We start from the raw sequence: 16,391 nt of genomic DNA on the forward strand, positions 1-16,391 counted from the left end.
GAGGCTTTAAGAACGCCTAACTGCTACTTGCCTAAATAAATAAATAAACATGTTATATATTTCTAAACATACATGTCATCCTGGGACAATTTAACAGGCATTATAAACCCTGAGGAAAAAAACCTTTTGAACCCCATCTAAGAATTGAAAAGTAATTTTATAAGATAGCTGAAGAAAATTTGAAAAATGTAGAATCCATTAAGCTGCACTAAATCAATAATCTGTGCTTACAGAAGGCCATAAATATGCATTTTTCATTATTATTGTCCTGTTAGTCATCTGCCTTGCAGCCCCATTCTTAGCCAAATTTCTGCTTCATTAAAACCAATGGCACCTATTTATGAGCTAAGTTAGCACGAACCTGGCACCAGCCATTCAAAGACTGGGGAAAATATTTTTTTTAAACCAACTCCAAAAATAAGTGTTTTAAAATTTAAGGTAAAAAGACATTGGCTGTCCTAACATTAGACTCATCTATCTTTTTGCAAAACTCACAAGATTTCTAAGCATGCAATCCTACTCTTCCCCTTCCCCCATGTTTGATTTATTTCTATAAAGAATAATTTAGGATGAAAAGAATACATTTTCCCAGATAATTTTCCATAATTAAAGCCTTCAGAAATTCAAGAGGAAATGAATACTTCTATGCCTGAGTTATCTTTATTTAACAAAAGCATATTTTAGAAAAACCCACACTCATATTCCCCTTTATAGTTTCTAAGACACTTGGAAGTAGATTTTCATTTACTCCTCATGGCCACATTATCTGCTGGTTACCAGATACACTGAGCAGACCATTGGGTATTAGGGGATAGTGACTGGCTTATGTGGGTATGTTCTTTCTGTGGGGACTCAGCTCTGCCTAATTCTTGGGACACCTCCCACTCCCCCAGCATCTGGCTCTTTGAATCCCAACTTGTTCCCTGTTGTTCCTCGATGCTTTCCGGTCTGGTCTGGTCTGTGATTTTCCCTTGATGCCTTTTATACCCAGTATATCATTTCCTCTCAGGTGTCCTTGCTCTTGGTTTTTCCCATACATGGAGGTTGTGCCACTCCCCTGCAGCCTATTCAAGCCTGGCCCAGCCAACACAAGCTCCCAGCTCCTCTAACCCCTAAAGCTCTTGCCTCTGAACACATGGCTGGTGTGTGCTGTAGGATTAGGTGACTGGGGATTAGTGTCCTCATCCAGCCTGTAAGCTCTTTGAGGCCTGGACCATGCCCTTCACTGCTATATTTCCACAATCCCTGCTGCAGTGCTAAACACATAATAGTTAACATTCAAAAATATTCGATGTTGGCCAGCACTGCAGGAGGCCAAGACGGGAGGATCACTTGAGACCAGCCTGGGCAACACAGTGAGACCCCATCTCTACAAAAAGTACAAAGATAAGCTGCGTGTGGTGGTGCACACCTGTAGTTCCAGCTACTCAGGAGGTTGAGGTGGGAGGATCGCTTGAGCCCAGGAGTTTGAGGCTTCAGTGAACTATGAACTAGCCACTGCACTCCAGCCTGGATGACCGAGTGAGGCCCTGTCTCTTAAAAAAATTAATTAAAAAATTTGATGTTGGTTTTTTGTACCACTGGACACATGTGGAATCACAGAAAGTTTACAAATAAGACCTTGCATCTAGAACATTTTTGTTTTCAAATCAAGTTCATGTTTATTATTTCATACGCTCCTCACAACAATCTTGGGATATAGGGGAATGAAACCTTCACTCCATATACACGTCCCTGAGATACGGAAGGGGTAACTATCGCCCAGGGGCCACAGCGCAACAGCAGAGAATCCAAGAGGCCCCTGCTGCCCTGCGGGGATCTTCAGAGCTCAGTGACAGAACGTGTCCTAGTTCCTTTACGAACAGGGAGTGCCTGAGCCCTTCACCTGTGTTCCACACAGCCACTTCCTTGAGTGTCTCAAATATGGCACAAACCCTAAGCCAGCCCCTGAAAGATCTGCAGGAACAATTTAGTCTCTTCAAGGTGAATTTAAAAAAAATAAAGCCTTCATCAAGAGACCCAGGAAGATTTCCTCTGTGTCTCCAAAATAGAAGGAAAATGCTCTGGATGTCTAAAACTGGAACTGTCAATAAACAGGAACTACTCTTTCCAACTAGAAATACACTATATTTTTTTGATTTAAAAAATTTAGGCCGGGCGCGGTGGCTCACGCCTGTAATCCCAGCACTTTGGTAGGCCAAGGTGGGCAGATCACCTGAAGTCAGGAGTTCGAGACCATCCTGCCCAACATGGTGAAACCCCATCTCTACTAAAAATACAAAAAAATTAGACAGGCATGGTGGTGAGTGCCTGTAATCCTAGCTACTCTGGAGGCTGAGGCATGCAAATTGCTTGAACCCTGAGGCGGAGGTTGCAGGGAGCCGAGATTGCATCACTGCACTCCAGCCTGGGCAACAGATTGAGACTCCATCTCAAAAATAAATAAAAAAATAAAAATAAATAAATAAATACCATAAAAATAAAAAGTTTAAGGGCTCGGGTGCAGTGGCTCATGCCTGTAATCCTAACACTTTGCCGAGGTGGGAGGATCCCTTGAGCCCAGGAGTTTGAGACCAGCATGGGCAACAGAGTGAGATCCCATCTCTACAAAAAATAAAACAGATTAGCCGGGTGTGGTGGCCTGTGCCTGTGGTCCCAGCTACTTGGGAGGCTGAGGTGGGAGGATCACTTGAGCCTTGAAGGTCAAGGCTGCAGTGAGCTCTGACCGTACCACTGCACTCCAGTCTGGGCAACAGAGTGAAACACTGTCTCAAAAAAAAAAAAAAAAAAGTTTAAAGCATGAAAATGTCTTCCAACATAGGCCAAATAGCCCCACTCCAGCCCTGCTCAGCCCCCTGGTGATGCTTCTCCAGGTTGCCAGGTTTCCTCTGCAGTGCTTCTGCCTTCAAGGGTCCGACTGCTTGAGGACAGACATGGCCATCCCCCAGCGCTCGGGCTGCAAGCAGTTCTTTACACACGATGTCAGGGGAAGGAAATTCACACATCCAGCTTGCAGAGGAGTCATGGCCAGGGAGAGCTTAGGATCTGGATCTGGGAGGAACTCTGGGCACAGTAGAAGCTTCTGGAACAAAATGGGGCTCCTTGAGGGCAGGCAGGCAGCTTCACAGCACTCTGCCTTGAGCAGGTAATTCTTTCCCTCATTTTTCTCCCTTCTCTCATCTGATTCCACAAGTGCAGGGAAATAGAACAGGGGACACTCAGAAACTGTTCCGATTCACAGATTCAGCAATCACGTTGGTTTAAACTGATCCTCCAGCAACAGCAGAAAGAGAAGAGGAAGCCCAAGGTCAGAAGCTAATGAACAGAGTCTTGCTGGAGAGCAGGAGAGAGAAGAGAAGCAACGAATCTTTCTTTATACCAGGCTGCAGTTTGCACAGTTTTTACCACTGGGGCCTCCTCACTGATGTAACCCAAAAGAAATGCTGTGTTTTGAATGGAGACATTGTTTTACTCACCTTATTGGTTAGGCTCTGTTCATAACAATAATCTACATTCTTTGTAGAATAGATAGAAAATAATTTCCAAAACTGAAAAAAATCCATAACTGCTATTAATATATTTTGATGTTTTTTCTTCCAGGTTTTTTTTTTCTTTTTCTTTTTCCTTTTCCTTTTTTTTTTTTCTTTTTTTTTTAGAGGCAATGTCTTACTCTGTCACCAGGCTAGGCTAGAGTGCAGTGGCACGATCTTGGTTCACTGCAGCCTCAAACTTTCAGGCTCAAGTGAGCCTCCCTCCTCAGCCTCCCACGTAGCTGGGACTACAGGCGTGAGCCACCACTCGCAGCTAATTTTTTAATTTTTTTGTAAATACAGGGTCTTGCTATGTTGCCCAGGCTGTTCTTGAAGTGCTGGCCTCAAGCGATCCTCCCACCTCAGCCTTCCAAATTGCTGGGGTTAAAGGTATGAGCCTCTTCCAGGTTTTTTACAGATTTTTAATAAAGTTGGAATTACAGGATACCTAATTTTATAGCTATTTTTAAATTAATACGACACAAGATTTTCCCCACATTAATATTTTCTAACACATGACACATAGGAACAGCATAACAGTTACTTACGCTGACCTGTGATTCACTTCCTCTCTCCCCTATGGTTGGATATTGAGGTTGTCCAGTACCATTTTCAGGCCTGGAGCTCTAGGCCAAGTTTTGCAAAGAGCCCTTCCTCTTCTCACTGTTTATTCTCCTCTGAACCTCACCAGAAGTCCTCAGCACATGTTCTTCATGGAGGTCATCTTTCCCTGGACTGCTTGGCTACTTTAGAAGTCAAATCAAGACTAGAAGTATGAAAGCCAATCACAATTTCCCAACAATTAGGATCCATCATTCACCATTTGGTTGGTACGTAGAGAAAACATTTTAAGTCAGTACTGTGCTGAAAAATCCTAAACATGCCATTACCTTAGCTCCAGGTCTTCTGTCCCTGGTGATGGAGCAAAGCCAATAGCTGTGCAAACAGAGTGGGGAGTAGACAGGGCGCCCTTGAGAGACTGCCAGAGCTAAGCCCAACTCCTCTGTGACTGGCGGTGTGAGCACAGACAAGACACTGAACCTCTCTGTTTCACTTCCTGTAAAATGGGAATAACAATATTTGCCATGCACAGCCATGGTAAGGACTAGCAACCGTATTAGAAGCATGTTAATCACCTGGCACAAACCAGGCTTGTAATAAACATTAGTGATTAATTTACCTGGGGATGGTGGCACACACCTGTAGTCCCAGCTACTTGGGAGTCTGAGGTGGGAGGAGCGATTGAGCCTGGAAGTTCAAGGTTACAGTGAGCTATAATGACACCACCGCACTCCAGACTGGGAAACAGAGTGAGACCCTGTCTCTTTAAAAAAAAAAAAAAAAAAGTGATTACTGTCCTATTTCTGCATTTTTCTTTGTCTATAATTTTGTAATAGGTGATTTCTAACAGGACCTGCAGACACTTTGACAGGATAAACTACATTTTAATGTGAAATAAAGGCATGTTCAAAAAGCAAAGGTGCAGATAGTGGCTGAATGAGACCACCTGAAACTGAGGCTGTTTATTTTCACAGGTCCCTGCTGCTAAGAATTCCAAACTACAAGGGAAAAAGTTAAACTCAGCTAGATTTCCCTGCCTGCTCAAGACCACACCCCCAGTGGCAACATAATTCTTGGTGAGGATGAAAAAACTAAATCTATACTTGCCTTGAGAAAGCATTCATGCAAAATAAAGCCCAGATTCATAAGTAATCTGACTTCAGCATCACTTTTCAAAACAGTATCCTGTTACCAGCTAAAGCAAACAGAGTGGTTTCAACCCCAGGAACTGACAGGCAGTGCAAAAGGGCAGATTGGAAGAGATTAAATATTTGTGCAAAAGCCCGTACCCCCCTTCACAAAGGGCTGCCTCTGTCTGGCATAAAAGGGAAGGGATGCGGGAACTGAGAAGAGGGCCTTATCTTTCCAGAGGAAGGACTGTTTGGGGCCGGAGGAGGTGGAGAAGGGGAGAGAAAATAGCGGAGAAGGGGAGAGATAATAGCAGAGGAGGGGAGACATCAGATGGGTGTGTGTCCCCTGGTCACTGTCGGGCCGGGCCAGGCTGCTGTCATCGGCTGAGGCTGCACTTCTGACCCCTGCGGTGAAGCCAAGCCACGCGGGCTCAGGGGCAGACGGAAACAGGATGACTCGAGCTTTGAAGCTGCCAGCCTGTGATGGCAGAGAGGCCAGAAAGAAGCCCGCTCCAGAACCCACTCTCTCAGCAGCAGCACCACATTAATTTGCAGGGGGGTGGGAAGGACCGAGGAGGGGAGGGGCGGAGAGGGGAGGGCAGGAGAGGTCGGGCTGGGACCGAGGCCAGGGAAGCGGGTCATGTGCACAAGGCAGCCCAAAGGCCTGCCAGGGGGTGCCCAAGAAGGACCTTAGAGAAGGGAGATTTTGAAAAATTATTTTTTTAAAAAATTGTAGTTTTCGACTCTGCTGACAGTCGATCAAAGCTAGTTTCTGCTTCTGAGACATTTTAGTGGCTGCCAGGAACTTAGAATTTAGAAGAGAAAAAAGAAGAGGAAAGGAAAAAAATCTACAATGGAGCAGTCTGCGCGGGCGGTGGGGAGATTGCTGGCAAGATGAGAGTCTTTGAGGAATTGGGATTTTTCTGTGGACTTTGGAGCTCCTCGGGGCCCACCGTGAAGACCAACATGGGGCCGGCAGCGCAGGGAAAAACACCCTTGGGAGGCCCTTTGAACACAGCTCACGTTACCACATTTGAGGAGAGAAAACGGGAGGGACGGTCCCTTGTGCCAGTCGAGGGACAGGGCTGGAACTGTGGTTCCAAACCCTGGCTGCACAATGCGATCATCAGGACACTTCAAAAAATGCAGATGCCAGGCCTGGCTCACTTCAGTTAAATCAGGCTCCCTGAAGGCAGGGTCCTGATGCAGATATTTTTTAACTCCCCCGTTAATTCTAATGCTCAACCAAGGTTATGAACCCTGAGTAAGAGACTTAACGGGACCCTGCTGAGCACAGGCTTCCCCTGGGCTACAGTGCCCCCTCTCCGTCACGGCACTGGGAGAAGAACATCAAGGTCACCCACCTTCTGGCTACCGTGAAGACTCAGGAAGTCGTTCCTCTCCGATAGCTGAGAGTCAATACAGGGACCTCAAGAGTGGAGCCTCATCATCAGAGTAACCTGGGGACAACAGAGGCCAGAACACACACAACACTCAGCAAGTATTCAAAGGCCAGGCACGGAGGCTCATGCTTGTAATCCTAACACTTTGGGAAGCCGAGGTGGGAGGATTTCTTGAGGACAGGAGTTTGAGACCAGCCTGGGCAACATGACGAGACCCCCCTCTCTACAAAAAGAATTAAAAGAATTAGCCAGGTATGGTGACTCACACCTGTAGTCCCAGCTATTGAGGAGGCTCAGACAAGAGGATCTTCTGAGCCCAGAGTTCAAGGCTGCAGTGAGCCATGATAGAGCAAGAACCTGTCTCAAAAAAAAAAGAAAGAAAAAAGCCCACCAAAACCAATTTTAAAAACCCCCAAATATGTGAGTAACTGTGCCAGGCACTATGCTATGCAAATGGTGAGCATAGCCAATTGGTTGATTCTGCAGCTCTGGGTTTTCTCTGTAGGCAGGGGCAGGAGAACCAGCTATACCCTGAGGTCTACAAGTCCAGAGAGGGCAAAAGCACAATTTCCAAAAAGCTAAATCCAAGACTCTTCACGCAAATATAAAATGAACACATGTCAAACACTTTATCCCACTCACTAATTAATGAGGAATCAGTAAGATCTTAATACCAGTTCAGAGAGATCTGAGGAGCTAGGCATTTATGGGCAATTAACAAAAGGAATGTTAGGGTACGATTACTGGCTAGGTAACATCTTACAGGGAAATAAACTATAAACTATGGAGTTGTTTTTGTTTTTCCTGCCAGATAGAAATTATTTTCATCTCTACCAAAGAAAAATCTAAAACTTAACACATAACTTCCCTAAGTCTAGGAATTTTAAACAATAGTTAAGAGTGTGTTGAACAAAGTGCTTTTGCCCCTGTATGACACTGTAAGGACGTGATGCCTACAGATTTGCCTTGAGGTCTCACTCTGCTGCCCAGGCTGGAGTGCAGTGGCACAATCATAGCTCACTGCACCCTCGAATTCCTGGGCTCCAACAATCTTCCCACCTCAGCCTCCTGAGTAGCTGGGACTACAGGCACAAACCACCATGGCCAGCTAATTTTTCTATTTTTTGTAGTAATAGAACCTCACTATGTTGCCCAGGCTGGTCTCGAACTCCTGGGTTCCAGAGATCCTCCCTCCTCGGCCTCCCAAAGAGCTGGGATTACAAGTGTGAGCCACTGCACCCAGCCAGTCATTTTTCTTGATAGCAAGAGACAGATGACGAGACCACAGAAATATGAAGAAATATGAAGGTGATATTGCACAAGAAAACTCAAAATCTATGCAATTACAAACCAATAAAGTATAGGTGCTGTCTGATTATACTGAGCCACGCTAAGGGGTCACCCACACATCAGCTGTGGCCCTGTCCCCTCAACATCCTGGGCAGAATGACTCAACCTTTTATAAGGGAAGCCCAAGGTCTTCTGCAAGATTCCTGAGACCTAAAAAGCTTACATTTTCATGCTTTTCTCCAGCTCTGAGCCTCTGCTTCTGCTGAATTCGTTCATTTAAAAATCCTCTCCTCTCCTTGCTATTGTGTCACTGACAGGAAAGGGGTCCCTTTTCTTCATTTGGACAATACAGAAATAAAATTAAACCTTCCACAGAAGATATTTATATGGACTTTCCTTAGAAGGTTTAGGAAGACAGAAAGATCTAGATTTCCAATGCAAAAAACTCAGACATGAGAAATTCCTGTTCCCCAAGTGTTGCTTCTCCTCCTGCTCCCCTTCCGGGGTTTTTCCTCTTCTTTTTTCTCTCTGACCAAACACCTGTTTTCTTTTATTCTGTTTTTTGTTTGTTTGTTTGTTTTTATCATCTTGGCTCCTAATTATTCAGGTGCTCAAAGTTTTATCTTCTCTTTAAGCAGTTGATGAAAAAGTGCTCTTAAAAAGAAGTTCGATCCCGCCTGTAAGAAAAATTTTGGTGCCAGCAGATAAGAAAGCAAAATTTCCCCCCACATTTATAGTAAAACATATATGTAATAGAGCCCTCCTCACACCCCCACTTCCCCCACACCCCTGCTCACTCTGTCCCAGCCCCGCACACCTGGGATCTAACCTGTTCCCCACACGCCCAGAATCTAACCTGTTTCTGGCACAGCCAGCAGCTTCTTGTTCCTCTCACAGGTCCCCGCTCAGTGGCCACAGTCTCAAGGTGAGAACCGTGGGAAACTCTCCTAGGTGTGAAATGAAAGAAGCACCAAAACACTCAATCATCAGGATCAACAAGGTTTTAATGCATGATCTATTTGCAATATGCGATGCATTAAACTAATGCAAAAACTCCATGACGAACAAAAAGTCAACATTTCAAAGACAGGACCAATATTACTGATTTTTTTTTTCTTTTTCTTTTGCCCCAGGTTTGAATGTGGCTCTTCACAGCACTATGAGTGATTTTCATTTCATTTTGAAATTTTTTTCTTTTTTTTTTTTTTGAGATGGAGTTTCACTCTTGTTGCCCAGGCTGGGGTGCAATGGCATGATCTTGGCTCATCGCAACCTCTGCCTCCTGAGTTCAAGCCATTCTCCTGCCTCAGCCTCCCCAGTAGCTAGGATTACAGATGGCTGCCACCACACTGGGCTAATTTTTGTATTTTTTTTTAATTTTTATTTTTAGTAGAGACAAGGTTTCACCATGTTGGTGGGCTGGTCTCAAACTCCTGACCTTAGACGATTCGTCAGCTTTGGCTTTCCAAAGTGCTGGGATTACAGGCATGAGCTGCCGTGCCTGGCCTATTTTGAAATTTTGATATTTTCTTCATCATGGGGTTTTTGCATTAATTTTGATTTTTAAAAAATAATGCCTTCAAATGTTATTTATCTTGACTCCTGAGTTTTTGGACACCCCCTTAAACTGTGTGCTAAGGCTTCACCCTCATCCCAGCCCTGGAAGTATTCTAATCAGGGTGGAAAATAATGCTACTTGTCCTTTCTGAGCAATAAGTAAGGGAGGGAAGGAAAGGAAGGAAGGAAGGGAGGGAGGGAGGGAGGGGAAGAGAAAGAAAGAGGAGAGGGAGGGAGGGAGGGAGGGGAAGAGAAAGAAGGAAAGAGAGGGAGGGAGGGAAAGAAAGAGAGAGAGAGAGAAAAAGGAGGGAGGGAAAAGGAAAAAAGGAAGGAAAGAGAGAAAGGAAAAGAGAAAAGAAAGATCTTTCTGAGAGATAAAAGGTAGAGAAGTGGAGTGGGGCTTGTCACACTGACTTAGCCAGAAACAGCAGACAGTAAGCAGTATTCCTAGCAGAACAAGCTGGCAGGAGACTCTGTCAGGCCCCAGTCTCATCTAAAAATAGTGAGTTGTGATGGTTCTCACCCCTGGCGGCACAGGAGAATCGTCCAGGGAAGTCTTTAAAAATACTAATGCCCCGGGCCTCCCCACAGACTAAAAAGTCAAAACCTCTGAGCATGTGGCCATCAGGCCACTGTCATTTGCCACCAAGGTCATGAACCCCAGCCTCCTTCCAGTTCCAATATTCTGCACTGTCTCTGTTTGCTCTGCGGCTGCTCTTGGAGGGATCAGTAAGGTCGCTTTTGTAAACTCCTTAAAGAAACCTTTGAGAACCTGAAAACAACAATAACAATACACTCCCCTCTTTGGCAAAATGCTCATTTGGCACACACACAATTCAGTTTCAGGAATCCCACAGCCCCCTCCTCACTCTCAGGAAGCCACCAATTGGTTCTAAATTAAAAATTCCTCATCTATTTTAAACAGCATCCAAAAAATCTTGATTCTTCATGTGTGACCCCATGCTAAGTGCTGCATGAAGGAGTTTATCTGGACCCGTTTCTCTCTCTGGAAGTTAAGACACAGCTGGCGGGGTGGACTGCGGTTCCTGCTGCCACCTCTTGAACTTCCTTCCACAGTTTTCAGAGCACACGCCTCAGTCTAAGGTTCCTGCTCCAGACTGCGGTCAGACTCACCTGAGAGCTTTAAAAAAATATTCCTGCCTGGGACCCACCTTCAGAGACCCTTATTTACTTAATCTGCAATGGAAATGGGCATTTTTTATCATTTATTTATTTATTGAGACAGGGTCTTGCTCTGTCACCCAGGCTGGAGGGCAGTGATGCGATCATAGCTCACTGCAGCCTTGAACTCCAGGACTCAAGCCATCCTCCTGAGTAGACAGGACTACAGGCATGCCACCGTATCTGGCTAATTTTTAAAAATTTTTTAAAGGTATGGGGACTCACATTGTTGCCCAGGCTGGTCTTTAACTCCTAGGCTCAATCGATCCTCCCACCTCAGCCACCCTAAGTGCTGGGATTACAGATATGAGCCACTGCACGTGGCTGACATTAGCATAATTTAAAGCCACACTGTGCCTCTCATGGGCAGGCAGGGTGAGAGCCCCTGTCAGTCATGCGGTGGGAGACACAGAGGGCTGCTCCGGGACAAGGGCCTGCTGCACAGGTAAGCTGGCTTGAGGGGGCTTGCTGATCTAATCACTCCCAGCTGTAGGCCCAGCTAAATGGGTGGTTTTATAACCTACTTAAAGTTTAATAATCCAAAATATAGAGTGCTTTTAGCACAGTGTAACAAGAAGAGAACCGGCCAGGGAATGAGAAACTGAGGGTTCAGGTCCTGGCCATGCTAACGATTTTGTGACCTTGGCCGAGACTCCCACACCCCGGAGCCTGCCTCCTGCACCAGCAGTTAAGTGCACAGCCTACTGCGCTTGGCAGACATCAGGTCAAATCCCATCTCTGCAGCACAGCGACTAACTTACCCTGACTTTGCCCTTGTTTGATCGTCAAATAGTATTACCTCATGGGGTTGTCATGAATATCTAAGTGCCTAGCATAAAATGGATAGCAAGTGCTCAATAAGTTTTTGTTATTATTATGATTCAGCTCAGCAAACTTCGAGGAGCCGTTGTTAGGATAAATGAAGTAATATATATGCAGCCCCTAGTTAACTGTGAAGTACTGTACAGTGGTGTCACTGTTGTTGACCTTGTGGCTTTCAGTAGACTGAAGCCAGGACAAGAGTTTGTGGATTCCAGACTTCCTGGAACAGAACTCATAGTATCTTACTACCCCCACCTCAATGCTTTCAGAAAGCTTGTTTGAGATCAGAATTTGAAGCTGGGCACAGTGGCTCATGCCTGTAACCCCAGAACTTTGGGAGGCTGAGGCGGACAGATTGCTTGAGCCCAGGAGTTGGAGATCAGCCTGAGCAACATACGGTCCCTATCTCTACAAAAAGATAGGGTCTACAGGTAGACCTAAAAAAAATCCAAAAAAAATTAGCTAGGCATGGTATCGTGTGCCTGCAGTCCCAGCTACTAGGGAGGCTGAGGTGGGAGGACTGCTTCAGCCTGGGAGGCAGAGGCTGCAGTGAGACGAGATCGTGTCACTGCACTCCAGCCTGGGCATCAGAGTGAGACCTTGTCTCAAAAAAAATTTTTTTGAGAGAGTTCTGGAGCAGTCGCATCCTAGTCAGATTGGGTACCACAGTCCGTTTGGCCAAGGAGTCTTGTAATGGTTGGTAGTTGCTTTCTCACATGAGGCTGAATGAAAACCCAGCTCTTAGGTTCTGCGCAAAGCACAGGGCAACAGCAGTAATTGGACTGAATTGGTTAATTAGAAAAAGAAATCAGGTGAGTGTTACCTTATTCTGGATATTTAAAATGCTCCCACAGTGAGGCCTAGCAGAGCTTGTAGGCATCTGAAATACTTAAGAGGCATAGCTCAGAAACTATAGACATCGCCATTTGCTCTTTTGTGTCTTTCCAGCGAGTGCTGACAAATGCAACCTGAAAAAACTCAGTTCCTAAGACTCCTGGCCTTCCAGTGAATACACAGTGTTGGGGCTTGTGGTTCCCTGTCCATTAAAGAAGAATCTGTCCATTTCAGAAAGCAGATTGGAAGCTGCTTTCATCCAATCAATGAAATGGTGCTGACTTTATTGGCATAGTAGTATGCATTGCACTCACAAGTTCAGACATCCAAGTCGTAGCTTGCTACCTGCTTGAATAAAGAAAAGGAAAGAGGAAGAGAGAAAAAATCCACTAAATTCTCAAAAGTACCTTGCAACACTGAACATAAAGTGTTGGGGCCATGGTATAATGGTTTGTCAGCTGAAAAATCAAAATTTTCTACACACAGCAGATTCATGGGCATTGCAGAGGGTAACAACTAATGACATAATAATAATAATACCTAATAAATGTTCTTCTATGTTGGAAACACAGCTAAGGACTTTTCATTCATTAACTGAATATTCTTAACAATCCTATGAAACTAATCTTATCCTATTTTACAAATGAGAAAACTAAAGCCCAGAGAGTTTAATAAATTTGCACAAGTTTAGTTGATTAACCTAGTTAATTAACTAATACGGTTAGTCCATTAGTTCAAGTAATTCAATTCCAGGTCTTTCAGATACTAAATCCGTCTTCTTGACCATTGTACTATGCTACCTCAATACATAGCCCAAAACAGAGTTCACCCAGAAGTTTAGCCTCCCATTCCCGAGGAAATGTGAACAGTTGGAAAACATGTTGGAAAGAATATGGAGGGGTATTTTTCTTTCTCTCTGGGACCCTTCCCTCCTTGTACCAGAGAGTAAGTAACAAATAACCAAAGGGCGAGCAACAGAAAGAAGGGACCAAGGAAGAAATCTGAATTGATCAAGAGACAATTGTGCAAAGTATCCTGAACCAAATTCGGAGATGTTCCAGAAAGTTTACACACTTAGAGTCTCTACCCAGTTACAAAACATTTGTTAGCAAATGTTCACGCTGAATGAAGGACACACATTTCTCAACTGTATTCCTGACTTTCCTACCTGCTGACTTGGTAATTTCAAAAGACCTAGTATAGCTATGGGATATATTTCTCATGACCAAGTAGGTTCCTTAATTTTATCTTAATACATCAACCATGTAATATTTTAAACTACTAGAAAAGCCTAAAATGGGAATGCGAAATGGCAAAAGAGAGGGGAGGAGAGAAGACACAGCAGTTCTAACTCAGCCTTCCAAAAAGACTTTCAAAAAAGAAATATTCTAGATGAGGCCAGGAGAAGCCATCTAAAGTGGCACTGAAGCTCCAAAGAGTTCCACAAAGAGCGAATCAATTGCATTTATGTGCTTTGGAAAAAACAAAAAGCCCAAACTTGGGATTTCCTGTTAGCCCAGAGCAGCGCGGCTCTATCCCTAGGACTCAGTGGCTCCCAGTGCAAAAGCCAGTTCCCTATGTGAGTTATGTCCTGCGTTTGACCATCCGATCCGCATTTTCCCGTGGATTAATAATTTGACCACTCTGGAAGTCTTGCTGTGTGTACTGAAACTGTCTGTTAACTCTCCTGTGGACTGCTGGGTTTGGTATTTAATCTTCAACAGGAATTTCAGAAGGTCAAAGTCCCCATCTGAGAGGAGTGCCATGCAAGTAATGAAACCAGGCAGACAAGTTCACCTTCAAGGAGATGGAAGTCTTTGAGTGTGGTTGACAAAAGACCTTTAGACCATGGGCATTTGGGGCCTGGGGTAGAGCGAACGGAGAAGAAAATTAGCTTAGGGAGAGATTCTTAAATCAGTGGGAAAAAAGCAAAACATGTGACATGTGGAGTTGCAAGCTTCTGGGACATTTGGTTTCTATTAACTGCACAAGCAATAGTTTTGGTCATTGTTGTTGATGTTGTGTGTGTATGCATTACGTTTAATGGGCACCCAGTGCAATGGCAGTAATAAAAATGGAACAGAGCAAGTATGTGAAGGAATTAAAGCTAGAACTTACCAGTGTAAGTTTATTTCTAGTTGGTTTTTGAAAAAAATAAACCCAAATATTTGCAGGTCCCAGGCGCTCTGAAGCCTGTAGTTTCCCACACTTACAGACAGCACCCCATGGTGTGTCAACTTTCTCATTTCAAAGTCCAAAGCATCCTAAAGCAAACATGAACCTCACAGTGAAATGGCCTCACTCTGATTTACACATCATTATTTCTCCAACTGTTGATTTAGTCCAGTCATCTCTGATGGCATCTTCTAAAGGAAAGCTTCTTCATATTCTTCCCCAGGAGACAGTCAAGGCTGTCCACGGACAAGCGGGTTGAGACAGCATATTCCGTGCTGAATCTGAGGGCATAAGAAATTTGCTTGTGCTTTCTCCTATTTCAGTTCTGTAACCTCCATTCCAATGCAGTCGTGTGAATCGTTTGCTTCTTTGGGTTAGTAATAGATGTTGCCGTTTATTGGCCACGTATATAATCAGCCCTCCCCTTATGGAGAGGCAACTGGAGAAACTGAGGTCTTTATCCAATGACCTGCTCCATGCCAGCATTTCTGTAATTGGGGGTTGGGACATCTGAGCTGCAGGAACTTCTGAGAGTCCTAAGGCAGTGAGATATTGCTATAGTGACCACCAACATCAATGTTTGAAACATTTATAAAATAATATTAGTAGCTTCATATAACTAAGAACTCACTATACCAGGAATCTTTCATACATTATCTTTATTTCTCAGACAACTCACCCTACATAGGAGGAGTCTAAGGCTGTAGACATTCAGGAAGCTTGGAAAGACCTTGCAGGTGGTAAAGGGCAGAACCAGAACTTGCATCCATGTATCCTTTTGACTTTGAAGCCTGTTTTTCCCTGGACCTCAGGGATGAGATAAGATGCCCAGCATCTATCCACTTCTTCACGCCTCCTCACACTCTTCCTTTTCTTATTCTTCAGCTCAAGGATCTGAGGTAGTATCAAGAGAGGACCATCCCTGGTGGGGGTCAGTGGCTCATATCTATAATCACAACACTTTGGGAGGTTGAGGCAGGAGGATTGCTTGAAGCCAAGAGTTCAAGACCAGACTGGGTAACATAGCAAGATCTCCTTCTCTATTTAAAAAAAATATATTTTAAAAAAGACAGCTGGGAACAGTGGCTCACGCCTGTGATCACAGCACTTTGGGAGGCCGAAGCAGGCAGATCACCTGAGGTCAGGAGTTCAAGACCAGCCTGATCAACATGGTGAAACCCCGTCTCTACAAAAATACAAAAAATAGCCAGACGTGATGGCAGATGCCTTTAATCCTACTTACTCAGGAACCTGAGGCAGGAGAATCACTTAAACCTAGGAGGCAGAGGTTGCAGTGAGCCAAGATCGCACCATTGTCCTCCAGTCTGGGTGACAGAGTGAGACTTCTTTTCAAAAAAAAAAAAGAGGGAACCATCCCTGAAAGTCTTCAAACAGTTGGTTAGCAGCTGTGAAACTTATGTGACTCCACCTTAAAATGAGGTGGTTTGTTTGATGTCTACCATTCGTACTGAAGGATAATTTGGAATATGGATAATCATATTTCTTATGGAAGCAGTCATGACCTAAAACTCTGGCAACTGCCATTGCCCTGGCGTGCTTTCCAAATGAGAACAGAGAAGATGCCTGGGATGACTTCCCACATTCCTGAGTGAGCTGCATACTCATGGTCTACTGCTTACCCCAGGTCATCTCTGCAGCAGCTCAGCAGCACCTTCCATCTACTGCCCCAAACATCACCCACATTTTGGTCTCCCCCACCTCCTCCCATTTTTGCAAAGCCAATTGGCTCTCATTATTCTGAACCAATCTTGCCTAGCTGTGTAACCACCACTTGAGAGAAAGTTAATTTTATACTCAGTGCACTTACTTCTATTTGAAATAGATATTAAGGGCACTCTGCTTTCTAAATTCTCCCCAAGTGAAACAGAGCTCTCTATGAGGCCCCT

This window comes from Pan paniscus, chromosome 8, assembly GCF_029289425.2.
Source record: "Pan paniscus chromosome 8, NHGRI_mPanPan1-v2.0_pri, whole genome shotgun sequence".
Classification (NCBI taxonomy): domain Eukaryota; kingdom Metazoa; phylum Chordata; class Mammalia; order Primates; family Hominidae; genus Pan; species Pan paniscus.